This window comes from Rattus norvegicus, chromosome Y (genome assembly GCF_036323735.1).
Source record: "Rattus norvegicus strain BN/NHsdMcwi chromosome Y, GRCr8, whole genome shotgun sequence".
In the NCBI taxonomy this organism is placed as follows: Eukaryota; Metazoa; Chordata; class Mammalia; order Rodentia; family Muridae; genus Rattus; species Rattus norvegicus.
The window spans coordinates 53,747,658-53,764,233 of record NC_086040.1 but is presented as its reverse complement, the minus strand read 5'-3'; the positions used below and the strand labels follow the sequence as shown (position 1 = coordinate 53,764,233).

Sequence of the window (16,576 nt, the reverse complement as noted above, 5' to 3'; positions counted from 1 at the left end):
CTTAGTCCCTGGAAGCTCTAGTTGCTTGGCATTGTTGTTCATAAGGGGTCTCAAGCCCCTTCAAGCTCTTCCAGTTCTTTCTCAGGTTCCTTCAACAGGCATCCTATTCTCAGTTCAGTGGTTTGCTGCTGGAATCTGCCTCTGCATTTGCTGTATTCAGGCTGTGTCTCTCAGTAGAGATCTAGATCTGGCTCCTGTCAGCCTGCATTTCTTTGCTTCATCCATCTTGTCTAATTGGGTGGCTTTATATGTATGGGCCACATGTAGGGCAGACTCTGAATGGGTGTTCCTTCTGTCTCTGTTTTAAGCTTTGCTTCTCTATTCCCTGCCAAGGGTATTCTTGTTCCCCCCTTTAAAGAAGGAGTGAGGCATTCACATTTTGATCATCTGTCTTGAGTTTCATGTGTTCTATGACCTAGGATAATTCAAGCTTTTGGGCTAATAGCCTCTTATCAATAAGTGCATACCATGTGTGATTTTCTGTAGTTGTGTTACCTCAGTCAGGATGATATTTTCCAGTAAAACCATTTGTCTATGAATTTCATAAAGGCAAAGTTTTTGACAGCTGAGTAATATTCCATTGTGTAGATGTACCACATTTTCTATATCCATTCCACTGTTGAAGGGTATCTGGGTTCTTCCCAGCTTCTGGCTGTTATAAATAAGGCTGCTATGAACATAGTGGAGCACGTGTCTTTTTTATATGTTGGGGCATCTTGTGGGTATATGCCCAAGGGTGGTATAGATGGATACTCAGGAAGTTCAATGTCCAATTTCAGAAGAACCTTCAGACTGATATCCAGAATAGTTTTACCAGTCTGCAATTCCACCAACAATGGAGGAGTGTTCCTCTTTCTCCACATCCTCTCCAGGATTTGTTGTCACCTGAGTTTTTGATCTTAGCCCTTCTCACTGGTGTGAGGTGAAATCTCAGGGTTGTTTTCATTTGCATTTCCCTTATGACTACAGATGTTGCAGATTTCTTTAGGCGTTTCTCAGCCATTCGGAATTCCTCAGCTGTGAATTCTTTGTTTAGTTCTGAACCACATATTTTAATAGGGTTATTTGTCTCCCTGTGGTCTAACTTCTTGAGTTCTTTGTATATTTTGGATATAAGCCCTCTATCTGTTGTAGGATTGTAAAGAACTTTTCCCAATCTGTTGGTTGCCATTTTCTCCTAACCACAGTGTCCTTTGCCTTACAGAAGCTTTGCAGTTTTATGAGATCCCATTTGTCAACTCTTGATATTAGAGCATAAGCCATTGGTGTTTTGTTCAGGAATTTTTGTCCAGTCCCCATGTGATCGAGATGCTGCCCTAGTTTTTCTTCTGTTTGTTTGAGTGTATCTGGTTTGATGTGGAGGTCCTTGATCCACTTGGACTTAAGCTTTGTACACGGTGATAAGCACGGATCGATTTGCATTCTTGTACATGTTGACCTCCAGTTGAACCAGCACCATTTGCTGAAAATGCTATCTTTTTTCCAAAGAATGGTTTCGGCTCCTTTGTCAAAAATTAGGTGCCCATAGGTGTGTGGGTTCATTTATGGGTCTTCAATTCTGTTCCATTGGTCTATCTTTCTGTCCCTGTACCAATACTATTCAGTTTTTATCACTATTGCTCTGTATTATTGCTTGAGTTCAGGGATAGGTATTCCCCCTGAAGTCCTTTTATTGTTGAGAATACTTTTAGCTATCCCGGGTTTTTTGTTATTCCAGGTAAATTTGCATATTGTTCTGTCTAACTCTTTGAAGAATTGGATTGGTATTTTGATGGGGATTGCATTGAATCTGTAGATCGCTTTTGGTAAAATGGCCATTTTTTTTCTATATTAATCCTGCCAATCCATGAGCATGGGAGATCTTTCCATCTTCTGAAGTCTTCTTCAATTTCTTTCTTCAGAGTCTTTAAGTTCATATTGTATATATCTTTTACTTGCTTGGATAAAGTCACACCGAGGTATTTTATATTGTTTGGGTCTATTATGAAGAGTGTCGTTTCCCTAATTTCTTTCTCGGCTTGTTTCTCTTTTGTGTCGAGAAAGGCTAGTGATTTATTTGAGATAATTTTATATGCAGCCAATTTGCTGACATAGTTCTCTCGTGGAACTTTTGGGATCACTTAAATATACTATCATATAATGTTTAAATAGTGAAATATTGACTTTTTGTTTACCAATTTGTACACCCTTGATTTACTTTCGTTGTCTGATTGATCTGGCTAGAATTTCAAGAACTATATTGAATAAGTAGGGAGAGAGTGGGCAGCCTTGTTTAGTCCCTGATTATAGAGGGATTGCTGCAAGTTTCTCTCCATTTAGTTTAATGTTTCCAACTCGTTTGCTATATATAGCTTTTACTATGTTTAGATATGGGCCTTGAATTCCTAACTTTCAAGGACTTTTATCATGAAGGGGTGTTAAATTTTTTAAAATGCTTTCTCAGCGTCTAATGAAATGATCTTGTGGATTTGTTCTTTCAGTTTGTTAATATAATGGATCACGATGATGGTTTTCCATATATTAAACCATCCATGCATGCCTGGGATGAAGGCTACTTGATCATGGTGGATGATTGTTTTGATGTTTTCTTGGATTCAATTTGTCAGAATTTTATTGAGTATTTTTGCTTCGATATTCATAAGTGAAATTGGTCTGAAGTTCGCTTTTTTGATGGGTCTTTGCGTGGTTTAGGTATACGAGTAATTGTGGCTTCGTAAAAGGAATTTGGTAGTGCTCCATCTGTTTCAATTATGTGGAACAGTTTGGATAGTATTGATATGAAGTCTTCTATGGAGGTCTGATAGAATTCTGCACTAAACCCCTATGGACCTGGGATCTTTTTGGTTGGGAGACCTTTAATGACTGCTTCTATTTCCTTATTAGTTATGGGGTTGTTTAACTGTTTTTCTGTTCCTGATTTAACTTCAGTGCCTAGTATCTGTCTAGGAATTTGTCCATTTTTAATCTGTAAGCACACACACACACACACACACGCACACACACACACGGAAGTCAAAGGACAATTTGTGAGGGTCAGCTCTCTCCTTCTACCATGTGGGCCCTGGGTATCAAACTTAGGTTGTCAGGCTTGGGACAACCCTGGGTCAAGCATATTAAAACCACTATGATGCCTTTATCACTATAGGCTAGTTTTTGCTTCCTGGAATATACACATGGATTCAGGATACAAGCTCTTGTCCCTACTCTCTTCTTTCAAGATTTCAAGTTCAGTCCTTGTTTCTGCCTAGCTGTATGGTGGTTGTGAGCTTTCTTTTGGCTCCTTCCAAGCAGAGTCATAGAGGAGGATCAATAACAGTTAATCAGTATTTTCAACACATAACTGTATTATCATGGGTCCCCAGGGCAAGGTCCATCAAGGCCGGGCAATAACCAGGCTAGCTTTTACTTGCTCCTAAGAATGTTTTTTAAAGTTTCTCCTCTAATCAGCCTGGTCTACAAAACAAGTTCCAGGCCAGCAAAAGATACATTGTAAGGTCTTGTCTCAAACATAAAGTGCAACAAAATACAATAAATAAAATAAAATATAATAAACACAAGAAAAATAAAATTTTATAGCTATAGTCATAGAAAGATTATTTGATCTCAACATTTATGCTTGTATGTCAGAACAGGATTCAATGTACAATTGTTTTAAAACTCTTCCAGGCAAGTCACACATCCAGGGAGGGGCTGATGTGGAATTGCTAACCAACTGGACTAATTGAAGAAATGTTAAAAGGGTGCCACAGAGATGACATAGCAATTAAGAATGCAAACTGCTTTTACAGAAGATCTGAGTTTGGATTCAGGCTCCTGTGTCCTGTAAGCCACAACCACTTGTTATTTCAGCTCCAGGGTATCTACCTCCTGTTACTGGCTTTCTTGGACACCGTGCTCATGTGTGTATACACACAAACACACACACACACACACACACACACACACACACACACACACGGACACACACGGACACACACACAGATAACTAAAAATTAAAAAGTAGACTTTGAAAAAGCATGTTACAGAAGAATCATTTAAGGAGATGAAATAATGAGTCAGAAATTCATATCCATACACAGAAATCAGTGCATGAGGAACAAAGTAATTAAAACAGGACTAAAACTAACATTTTCAGTCATGATTGCTCTGTAACATGAAATAATAGCAATATATGTTCACATTTGAACTGAATATAAAATAGACAGCAAGCTAGACCAGATGGGAAGGAGTAATTGGAAATATAAGATTCCATGGCTACATATTAATACAACCAAAGAAGTATTTATCTAGGGGTGAGTCTGGATTCTTTGACACATATTGTAAATACCAGGTGTGGTGGGAACACATAAAACAAATGTTTTATTTTTTTTTAATACATCTCGATGCTGAGGATCAGGGAATCCAGAATATCTGCTTACATAATGCTATTAGAAAAAGAGTGGCCTCATCTTTAGAGCCCATTCTTGGGAAGTTGAAAAAAAAATCCGGGTTATGTCTACTGGGTTTGAAGAACATGTGGACTTTGACGAGTTGGTAGCCAGAGTGCCTGCAACATCTACAAAACACAGTACTGGAGAGAACAGTGAGAGACTCAAAGAAGATCACACTGTGCCTGGCCCACCTTCTGCTGACTCTTCTTCTGACAAACTTGGACAGGTAATGTCCCCACACATCCGAGGTTCATATAAACCTTCCTCTCTTGCCATAGAGATCTTGGATCTTCCACTTTTCCAGGAGTTTCTGGAACTATCGAAATGTTTCCAAGGATCTATAGGTCATTCCACATTTGCCCAGGTGTGCAAAGTCTTCCCACAGATCCTGAAAAGAAATCACACATTCTCCTCTTCCAGAAGGAGTGTCTTTTTTTATTCCATCTTTATTAAATTGGGTATTTCTTATTTACATTTCAAATGTTATTCCCTTTCCTGGTTTCCAGGCTATCATCTCCCTAGCACCTCCCACTCCCCTTCTATAGGGGTGTTCCTCTCCTGATCCACCCCCACATTCTGTCCTTTCCCAACAATCCCATTCACTGGGGAGTTCAGTCTTGGAAGGACCAGAGACTTCCCCTTCCACTGGTGCAGGACTCCCAGCTGCCGAGATGGTTATTTTCTGCCCATGTGCACACACGTGTGCTGATAAGCCCGCAAACCCTCTATTCCTGTGGGAGAATGTTGCCCTAGAGATATAAAAGCCAGGATATAGGTATCGAGGCCATGGCAGCCTGAGAGTTCTGCAGAGGCTGACAGTCTCCACTGCTCCTTCTGTGACAATTAGTGTTGAATGTCTGGGAAATCTGAAGTGGCTTTTGTTGTATTGACTGACTTGTTAGCAGAAATGTGAGAGCATCAGTAAACCACACAGAGGTGACTCATATCTCAAAGGTGACAGGCGTGTCTCTTGTGCTTGCCCAGATGTCCTTTTATGGTGTGGATGTGTTTCTCTCCCTCTCCAAGTAGTCTTTGGTGCAGGGAAAAATTCCGTTATCTCTTTCTCCATAAAATGATATTCAGCTCTGGTTTGAAAGTCAAACCAACAGCCATGTGTGCTATGGAACAATAATGAGGACAGATCCTTTTATATATGCAAATGTATTCCAAGTGATACTTTGGATTTATAATTGTAAGATTATTATCAGCAGGTAATGAAATTAAGATTTAAATATTGTGCTCCATTTAAATGGCGCTATGTATTAGGGTTTCCAGAGAAACAGAAATAGCAGAATCAATACACATTGTCTTAGTTAGCTTTCCATTGCTGTGAACAGACACAATAGCCAAGGTAACTCTTTTATTTTAAGGCTTGTTTTATTTTAATGACTGATCATGTGAGGCCACAGTGAGGTCACTTACGTGAAGGAAGCTTTATTTCTTGGTCTCTTCCTCCTTGGATGTAGTCTTGATGATCTCCTCCTTCTTGGCCTGGAGGCACTCCTCTCACCCGTTTTTGTGCTTCCTTAGTCTTAGACCTGCCAGCCTCAGCCTGGTCAGCTAGTAGCTTCTTGTGGGACACATCTACCTTCAGATTGTGGATCTGCTCCATAAGCATCCATTGGATTTTAAATACATTCCTTTTTACCTTCAGTTACAGACTGTGATACATATGGTGGTAAATCTTCTTAGATTCCCAGTATCTCCTGAGAAGCCGGTGCAGGATCCTTATCCTTCTTATCCAGGTCACCCTCTCAGGCACCCAAGTGTTGGCAGTACTCTTTCTCTTCCCTATGACCATATGCCTGCCCTTCAAGGTGTTTTTCTGGCAGTGAGCCTCAGAATGGACAGTTACAGGCTTCCAGATGATCAGGCCATCTTCAATCAGCTTCCTGATTAGCTGATGGGAGTTGGCATTGGAGATTTTATTGGTCTCATTGGGGTCCAACTGGACCTCTTTTTACTACAGTGGAGGACACTAGAGGCAAGTCTCTTCTGTAGCCTGAGCATGCTCATGGCTGCAGACACAGAAGCCAAGGTAAGTCTTATAAAGGACAAGATTCCATTGCAGCTGACTTACATTTACAGAGGTTCAGTCCATTAACATCATGGCAGGAATCATGGGAGCATCCAGGCAGACTTGGTGCTGGAGGAGCCCAAAGTTCTTGATGCACAGGCAGCAGAAAGGGATTGTCTGTACCACTGAGCATAGTTTGAGTATATACAAATCTCAAAGCAAAGCCACCACAGTGGCACAGGTCCTCCAACAAAGTCACACCTACTCCAACAAAGCCACACCTCTTCCAACAAGGCCACACCCACTCCAACAATGCCACACCTACTCCAACTAGGCCACACCCACTGCAAAAAGGCCACACCAACTCCAACAAGGCCACACCTACTCCAACAAGGCCACACCCACTCCAAAAAGGCCGCACCTGCTCCAACAAGGCCACTCTCACTCCAAAATTGCCACACCCACTCCAACAAGGCCACACCCACTCCAACAATGACACACCTATTCCAACAAGGCTACATCTCCTAATAGTATCACTCCTCATGGGTCAAGCATTCAAACATATGAGTCTATGGTGGCCCATTCCTATTCAAACCACCAAACACATTAAAAGGTTATTTGGCTTACAGGACACTGTCTGGATAATCTAACAATGGCTGTCTCATGCAAGGGTACTGAGAACCCCATTGGCTGCTCAGTCTATGATGCTTGACGGCTCAGCCATCTTAACCTTGTGCTGAAGGCACGTGAGTTTCCTGGAGGCGTTGGTCTTCAGTCTACAATGAGATATCAGCAAAGATGTACAGCAGCCACAGTAGAGATGAACTTGCCAGTGAGAGTGAATGCAGGCAGACAAAAATCAAAGCCTCCTTCTTTCACATTCTTAAATCTGGATTGCCACCAGAAGGTACCACCCACACTTAGGGCAAATATTCCTGGTTCAAATAACCTGATCAAGAAAATCCCTCACAAGAGTGCCCAGATGCATGCATTTTAATTGAATTCAGAGCCACTCAAGTCAGCAAACAAGATTAGTGATCATGTCTGCCAACTCTTTCATACAATTCATTTTTCGTGTTTGCTTTATATTTTGGGCCCGAGATTAACCAATCTGTGCCACTCATATTGCTTTGCCTTGAAGCATTCATCTGCATTCTGTTCTCACTGGAAATCAAGAATCACATTGTATGTTCACCCCTCTCCTGGCTGATCCCTGCCTCACCAAGGAACCGGTCAGGTTACTCTCATTACAGTCTCAGAGACTGGATGGCTGATAATGAGGCTTCAAGTCCATGATCAGAATCCTGGTAAATTTACTGAAGCCTGCTATCTGGCTTGTAGATGGTGCATTCTGCCTATATTTTCATGGGATAAGAAGGTCCAGCGAGCTCTCTGGGAGTTCATTTTAAACATAGGTGCACCAATAACACAGAGGAGGAGTCCATCTTTATGCCTGAAGACACACCCTCCAAAGGGCTGCTTCCCAATGATGTCATCTTTGGTGACATCTTCCTAGTGGTGGGGTAGGGGAGACATTTAGATCACAGCAACCTCTACTGTTGGAGATGGCTCTCCTCCAGCCTTCACTGGCATAATCAGGCTTCTGTGTGGAGGCAGCACAGGCAATGTAAGTCCCAAGCATGTCCCTGTTATGTCTCCTTGGCCCTAATGTCCCCTGTACTATGACCCTCACCCTGCAACAGCTGTCCTTGTGTGCACCAAAGCTCAGCTTCTCTGCTGTCAGGCACCTGGGATCTACCTCTATCTCCTTTTCAACTTATTTGTTAGCTAAATGATATGGGTCAGTAGGTAAACTGCTTGCTGTACATGCATGGAGACCTGAGCTTGGATCCCCAGAGCCAATTTACAAGTCTAAAGCTGTAGCAAGCACTCTGACCCCAGAATCAGAGAGACAGAGACCTGGGGACCTCTGAAGTTCACTGGCCACCCCATAGTCAATGTTTTACTTTCGGTTATACAGCTATGAACGGACACCATAACCTAAGTAACTCTTATAAAGACAACATTTAATTGTGATTGGCTTACAGGTTCAGAGGTTCAGTCCATTACCATCTAGGTGGGAACATGGCAGCATCCAGGCAGGTATAGTGCAGGAGGAGCTGAGAGTTCTACATCTGAAGGCTGCCAGGAGAATAATGGCTTCCAGGTATCTAGGATGAGGGTCTTAAAGCACACACCCACAGTAACACACTCACTCCAACAAGGCCACTTCCACTCCAGCAGGGCCATACCTTCTAAAGCTGCTACTCCCTGGGCTGAACGTTCATGCACACACACACACACACACACAGGCACACAGGCATGCATGCACCCAAACCTTCACAGCATCAGTTCCCAGACCCCAGTGAGAAAAGCCTACCTCAAAAAAGCAAGACAGGCACCGGCAAGATAGCTCAGCATGCAAGGTCATTTGCCACCAAGCCTGAGGATCTGAGTTCAATCCCCAAGACTCACCAGGTTGAAGATGGGACTGTCTCCTACAACATGTCCCTTGGTCTCTACATATGTGTCGTAGCATGTATGTGTCTCACCCGACTAAGTAAAACTATTTAAAAGAGGAATGACACCCAAAATTGTCCTCTGACCTCTACATGCATACACATACACAAGTCATGAGTGTACACAAACATACACACACACACACACACACACACACACACACACACACACACACACACACCACTTGTCTTGGAGACCAGTCTCATGTAGATGTTTTTCAAGATAATACTGGTCTTAGTGCAATTCATGTTCTATTGTCCAAAGAGAGACACATCTCTAATAGGGCCAGGTATGCACAAGGCTTTTCCATCTAACGAATAGGAAATGGGAACGTTATGTTTCCCAATTTCAGGATGAAAATCAATGCATTCTGCTCTGTGACCTTGCACGTTCCTGCTTATCTTCAGAAGTGATAGCCAGCCATTGATGTCACCTGGTCAATTGGAAGTGCCAATATGACACTGGGGTGAGACAGGGATGAGAGACAATCTGGTACTGGTCTACACACAAACCCACAGTTGTAGGGAGCCATTCCCCACTTCATTTGGCTTAGTAGGGACAGCATCAGAGGGAAAAGGGCTTATGCCTCTTAAATAAGAAACAAACTTATGCAGTTTCATAGGAAATAAGCTGACACAAGCTTGGGTTTCTGTTGATTCTTGTCTTGAGTGAGTGAAGACACAGTTTTCAGCTTTCCCTAATAGGCTCTGGGTTTCCTTTTAACATTCTCATCTCAATGCCCTGAATTTCCACTCTTTGGGTGTAATGCCCATATGGTGCTTGAATCACTCTGGTCAGGCCATAAGTCCTAATAGTTACTTAGTGTTTCCTTTTCAAACACACTGCTTGGGATGAGGAAGTCAGCTTGGGGTGAATCCTGAGGAACTGGACACAAGGTAAAAAACTAAGCATGGGTATAAGTTCTTGTACCAAGAGTTGGAGAATTCCTGGGATTTATTTCCAGCCCTTCTGGCCTATACTGGTGAGATTCAGGCCACAGAGAGACCCTGGATCAAAAACAAGGTCTGCATGTCACACACATGAACACATACACGCATAGCACATATGCATATATGCATACACACAAGTGGGAAAACATGTTATTAAACATCCATGCATGTAACAAATTTTCCTCAGAAAACACCCAGAGCACTTTCTTTAAAGAGGAAATAGTTGCAAAAACAGATGCAAGGGAAAAGAAGTTGTAATGGAAACGAGTCTGACACTCCTTCATTATATGGGGATACATGTAGACTTAGATTTTTTTCAAACCTACTTTAATAAGGGTTCTCAAATGCTTAGAGCCCCCTTCTAGCCCACTGTACAAAGGTAGGGGAGAAAAGATGATAAATAGGGCAAGTGAATGTGGACCTGTTTAGAAGGAGTTCTTTCGGGGCAAATTCAATCTGAGCTGTCAGGACACCAGCAGTCCAGTCCAGTAGTGTCAGGATATCAATACTCCAGTTGAAAAAAAAATGTCACCAAACACAAATCAGCACTGGTAGCACAATCTAGCAGAAACAATCAGGCCTCCACCAAACTGGCACTAGTCAGCAGGAGTGAGCAGAACCAGCTGGAATACCAGGAGCTCTTTCCACACCTCAATAAACTGAAGGTCAGTGAGAATCAAGACCAAGGAGGGATTCCAGGGCAAACAATGCAAGCACCCCATCATTGTCTACTGAGTCATACTCGTAATCTTGCCAAATATCACATTACTCACCTTAACGAAACCCCACATTAGTCTGCAACATAGGACAACCAGAAATTTCCACTTCAGACACCAGAATGTGAGTAACAAGAGCGAGACTGAGACATATGGAACAAACAGGGATATCCCCTTGAATTGTAACATGTCCCCAAATGACTGGGAGGGGAAGATACCTCTTTAACTAGCTGCTAAATTCAATTTAAATGACAGTGGCATCCAACTGGCCTGTTTCCTAAATTTGTCTCTGTTGTTACCTGATACACAGGCCTTATACTTTGTGGCTGATATTGGACCTTCATTCAATAGCTCTAGCCCTCCTTTTGCTACTTATTAGGTTCTCCTTTCTTTCACATTCAACCCCCTAACACTAGATAGGAGAGAAAAGAGGAGAGAGGGAAAGGGGTTGTAATACCATTAGACGACCTCCTGTTGATTAGGGGCATCGAGTTACTTGGGGGGCAAGTTTGATCTTCATTGTCAGGATGTTTAATTTCTTCTTTGGGCATGACTATTTAACACACTGCAACCAACAGCAGCCCACTTATGGGGCTCTAGCATTTATATGTTCTCTGAAAAGTCTCCAGCATTCCAAATGTTACAGACTTGCAAAATATATCTGCTGCTGGCAAAATCAGGCCCCTGCTAGAGCACCAGGCAAATCATAGTCACCCACTGTTGACAATCGGAAGCAACCGTATAACCCACAGCCTAGATTAAAACAAAAACATACTCTTATGTTTTTAAATTCTATGTTTGTAAATACACCAAAATTCTCACTGCAAATAGCCAGTTTCATTTGGATATTAGTATAACTGACTTTCTATTCTTTAATCCACGGAGGGCATCCTGATTAGTTTGTATCAGTCACACTAGCTTTGTTCTTTGCATATTACTGGTGTTAAGGTGCATCAGAAGACTCAGTGAGACACACCAAAAATCTTGTGAGAAAAGATTTTTTTTTCTGCCTGTCAAAAATAGGGAGCTATCCAAGACAGTTTCATCTCTTCTACTCTTCCTCCCATCCAGTTTTGGAGTCCTGCTGTGGAGGAGTGTGATGTGGTCTCTGGGGATGCAGCAGCCATCTAGTGACTACATTATAGCCAATCTGCTGAGGGCAGTAAGATGAGAAAGATGGATGAGCCAAGATGGGATATGATACAACAATTAAAACACACACACCAGGAAGGACAATGGAATATTTTTTGAAATGTTTCTGCCCAAAGAAGAGTGTAGTCAATATAATTTTAAAGTTACATTCTTTTATCTCCCCCTCTCCCCGTTTAATGTTTGATAACCAGCTGCTAAATATCTGACCTTTCTCAGGACCACACAACACAGATGATATCCACACCTGCCTTCTTCATGATTACTGTGGGTGTTAAGTTATCCTTCATGGACTAAAGGTATTTCCTTTTTTTGTGGAGCATAGGGCAAATGAGGTTTCTTCCAGAAACTTCACATTTTACAAATGCAAAATGCCACCCTATTGAGAAACAATGCAAAATCCTTCATAGCTCAACGTGGCTTCCTCTCTTCTGATTAGAAATTTAACCCACATGGCATTGTCATGGAGGTAACGTGCGCCTTAAAGAGAGACTGTGGTCTGACAGAGGAATGGCTTTCAAAGTTTCTGAGGTGGGGTTCTTGGGCTAAGGAGCTGGCTTAGCCAGTAAAGTGTTTGCCATGAAAGTATGAGGCTCTGAGTTCGGTCCCTAGAACATATGTTAAAAAATAAAAGTCAGACATGGTGGCCTGGAATCCTGGTACCAGAGAGGTGGACAGAATGCATCCCTGATGTTCTCTGGACCACCAGCTCGACTGGTATGTTTGGGGTGTAAGTGTGAGACTTTGTTCCAAGAAAAGAAACAAGGCTGGGTGGAACTCTCTCAGTTACTTCTCTTTGCTCTGATAAAATACTGTGTGAACTATCTCAGGGAGGAAAGGGTTGACTTCAGCTTGATCAGTGCCCATCATGGAAGAAAGTCAGGGCAGGAACTCAAGGCAGAGACTTGAAGGCAGCAACTGAAGCAGAGGCCATGGAGGAACAACTGCTTACTGGCATGTTCCTCATTGCTTGGTCAATGTGCTTTCTTCTGTAACCAGGACCGCCCACCCAGAGGTGGCGCCATCCACAGTGGGCCTCCACACACCAATCATTATTTCAAAAGATGCCTCACAGATCTGTCCACAGGCAAATGCAATGGAGGGAAATCCTCAGCTGAGGTCCCCTGTAGTAAAAAAAAAAAAAAAAAAAGAAAAAAAAATAATAAATCTTGACGCGGAGTTACTCACCTCAATGGTTTCTGTTCCCGAATGAAAAAAATACGCCCAGCCTCTTTATCTAAAGCAGCCCATAGCTGGACAGCTGCCTACCCTCCATGCTGTAGAATCCACCTTCCAGCAATAACTCCAAGTTATTATTTACTAATTTCTATGCTTCATCTTGGCTGTTCTTGACTCTAAGAAGCAGCCCTCTGGGCCATGATCTCTTAGCACTTTTATCGGCAGCTCTGCCCTTCTGCATGTTATTTCTCTTCCATGGCTGCCTCTTTCTCTCCTCCACATTCTCCTAAGGGATGGCGCACCTCTCTCTCCTGCCTGCTCTAGGACCCAAGTCCGGGAACCCTAAATCTCCTCTCTCTCTCTCTCTCTCTCTCTCTCTCTCTCTCTCTCTCACTCTCTCTCTCTCTCTCTCTCTCTCTCTCTCTCTCTCTCTCTCTCTCTCTCCTTCGCAGCTATAGGCAGCTAGCATCTTTATTCACCAATCAGAAATAACCTCAGACAGGTTCCCAGAACTAGGTGCAGACTTTCTCCTGCAAATTTATTTGGGGAACCCAATTAGTATTAGAAATTAGCAGCTAAAGTCTCCTCTTCCCAGGTGTGTCAACTTGACCACTGAAGCGAGTTGAGCCAGTGACTGAGGAAGACAGCTAAGGTTGACCTCTGATCTCCCATTCTTATGCTTATGCAACCACACACACGTATGTATTCATTTATTTAATTCCAGAACAGGATATTGGCGTAGAAGGCAGGGAGAGTGGATCTGGGGACAAGTAGATAAAAGAGAAACAGATATTTGTAATTACCACAGAGAGCTCCCTTCTTTCCTCTCAGAAAAAAAGAGACTACAGCCAGAGTGTCCTTTGCCTAACTCTGTAGGGGCTTCTCAAGGGCAAACTCCAAACCTGCAGCGTTTCCCCCCAAGTCTTTGTTCCATGATGCGGCAGTGTGCATTAAGTTGAAAATAAAAACAAAAACAAAAACAAAAAACAACAACAAAAATCCCCCAAATAGGTCTAAAAGTACCGAGAAAGATTAAAACCATCTTGTTTAACAAGATACACCTGTTTATTCCTGTTTGATAAACGGGTGTTTCTCCAAATGTTAGGATTTTTTAAAATTATTATTAAGCAAAATAGAAATAGAGTAGAAAGGATGAGAATGAGACAAGAAGTGGTTGCTTGTCCTCTGGAGCTATGCTGGGTAGAATCAGGCAAATTTTAATTCTGGGAAAGCTCAGGTTTGACAATGCGGGCTGTGTTTTATTTCATGGTTTCTGGTGAACTCATCTGAATTTTGGTTTTGCATACGTGCACTGAGGCAGGCATCTGTCTTGGAACTGTGTGGTATTTTGCATGCCCAGGGTGCCCTTCATTACTCAGACAGATAAACTCAGGATTCTGTCAGGTGCTAAGCACAGGTTGGTGATAGTCCCACATGGTTCTCTCTTTGGTGAGCCTGAGAGAGAACGGGTCAGGGGTCAGCTAATAATGCAGACCCTTACATGCAAGCGATAGCTTTATAATGTTTTATTTATTAAGAAATGGTAATTTACTTTAATTAATTAGTTAATTAATTAGTTAATTAATTTATTAGTGTGTGTGTGTGAGCTTGCCACTGCACATTTGTGTACCTCAGGTCCTCAGGCCTGGCAGCAAGGGCCTTGACCTGTTGAGCAACTCACCAGCCTGGAGCAAAATGCTGTTTGAGAATTTATATAGATGCATGTAAGGCATATTTGTTCAAATCCAGCCCTTCATTCAATCTGGCTCATTACCCTCTCACTGGAGTCTGGCCTCCAAAGTTTGCCCTTCAGACTCTTTGTCTTTACTTCAGGGAGGGAGCATAGAGCAGGTCTTATAAGAAAAAATGCTGTGCTTCTGAGTCGAGGGAGACTGTGAACTTGGGACAACTGCAGCTTTGTCTGATGTTTGATGTCTGGATTTTCCTTCCCTGAGATTTTTGCCCACCCCCCATCCCTGCTACTTCTTTTCTTTGCCCTCCCTTCCTGTCCTCCATCATTCCCCACTTCTTTTCCATGGTGAAGACCATTGTTTCATAACATCTTATTATTAGACATAACAGAGGCATTGACATTGGACCTTGTAGTCACATGACTTCACACAGGAGACAAAGATACTCAACATTCCAGGCTGAAGAGGTTGGTACCTGCTTCCCTCTGGTGCACCCCCTCCCTTTCTCGGATAGTTTGAATGTGAAATGCTCATCAGAGACTGTAAACGCAGAAACACAACTCTCACCTTAAGGGACTAAGTGACTTAAGGGACTAAGGATGATTTATTCTGCAGCCATGTAGACTGATCATGGTCCAGGAACACATATTTAGGTCACCCCTTATTCCTGTGTGGACACAGTTTCACGAATTTTCATAGTTTTACAGAACAAAGTAAGTTATAATGCAAGGCAAATGCAAAATACGTTGGTGGGAAAACAAGCAGGACTGTTAAAGCAAACTGGCGGGAACTTTTCTATGTCCCCACGATGCTATCTTATGACATTCTTAGCTTTTGGATTGTTGGTAACTAGGTGATTACTAAATTAATAGATTCCAAAAAGTTTTTTTTAATCTATGATATAGATTAGTTTTGACAAAGAGGAAGGCAAAGAATTATGGGGGCAAAAACTATCAGGTAACTAGCCTGTGGATCAGCAACATTTCACATCTCCTCACCACTGCACTTCTCACCAGCCAGTCAGCTTTCGCAGACAGCTTTTTCCTTGAAATTCTCGTTGAAGGGGCACACATGTTTAAACAGTTGGACCTTAGTTGCTGGCAACATTTTTCGAAGGGATTGTGGAACATCTTGGACACGGGGACAAGCTGGCAGTCATAGAGCCACAGAGGCAAACTGAGAGATTCATGGCCTGCCTGTCCCTGACTCCAGCCTGGTTCTCTATATCATGGGAGCTCAGTGTACAGTGGCAGCCTCCTATTTCTTCTGTCAGGTACTTTGTTACTACAGTAAGGACACTGATTTATGCCATTAATAGCAGTTCAACAAACTAGAAGCAGTCTTGAAAGCCAAGGGTACCGTTCTGCGTTTGTGCTGGGTGAAGAGTTGTTGAAGATGCTGTTGTCTCCTTTCAGAATGATGAGGTGACATCTTTACATGCAAATGTCTGTGAGTGTCATTGATTGGAAGGCAGGGCCTTACCCATTGTAGCCAAGTGAAGCTGAACCCATATGGACTGGAGTTGGCTTCTGCTCCATTGGTGTTGACTTCTGAGCCCATGAGAAGAATGGGAAGAAGAAGAGGTCACTATGTGACAAAAGAGCAGGGATGGACAATGTGTCCACAAGTCAAAGGGTGGTGGCATTCTGCAGAAACATGAGGAAGGGCAGGGAGCTCTCTCTCTCTCTCTCTCTCTCTCTCTCTCTCTCTCTCTCTCTCGTGTGTGTGTGTGTGTGTGTGTGTGTGTGTGTGTGTGTGTGTGTGTGTCTGAGAATTTAGGATGGGTCTTTATGTGCAGAGCTGTGAGTACTCTTCTCTGCCAGGCGAGACTCTGTTCTCTCCTCTTCCCCAAAGCTTCGTGTCTCATTCATGTCAGCAAGAGGAGAAGGGCTGATGGTGTAGGAAGTCCTTCTTAACAACCCTG

General features: G+C 42.6%; 1 pseudogene; it reads right to left on the bottom strand.

Moving 5' to 3' along the window:
- Positions 1-5,864: 5,864 nt before the first annotated feature.
- Positions 5,865-6,446, bottom strand: LOC134484246 (large ribosomal subunit protein eL19-like; annotated as a pseudogene).
- Positions 6,447-16,576: the final 10,130 nt, after the last annotated feature.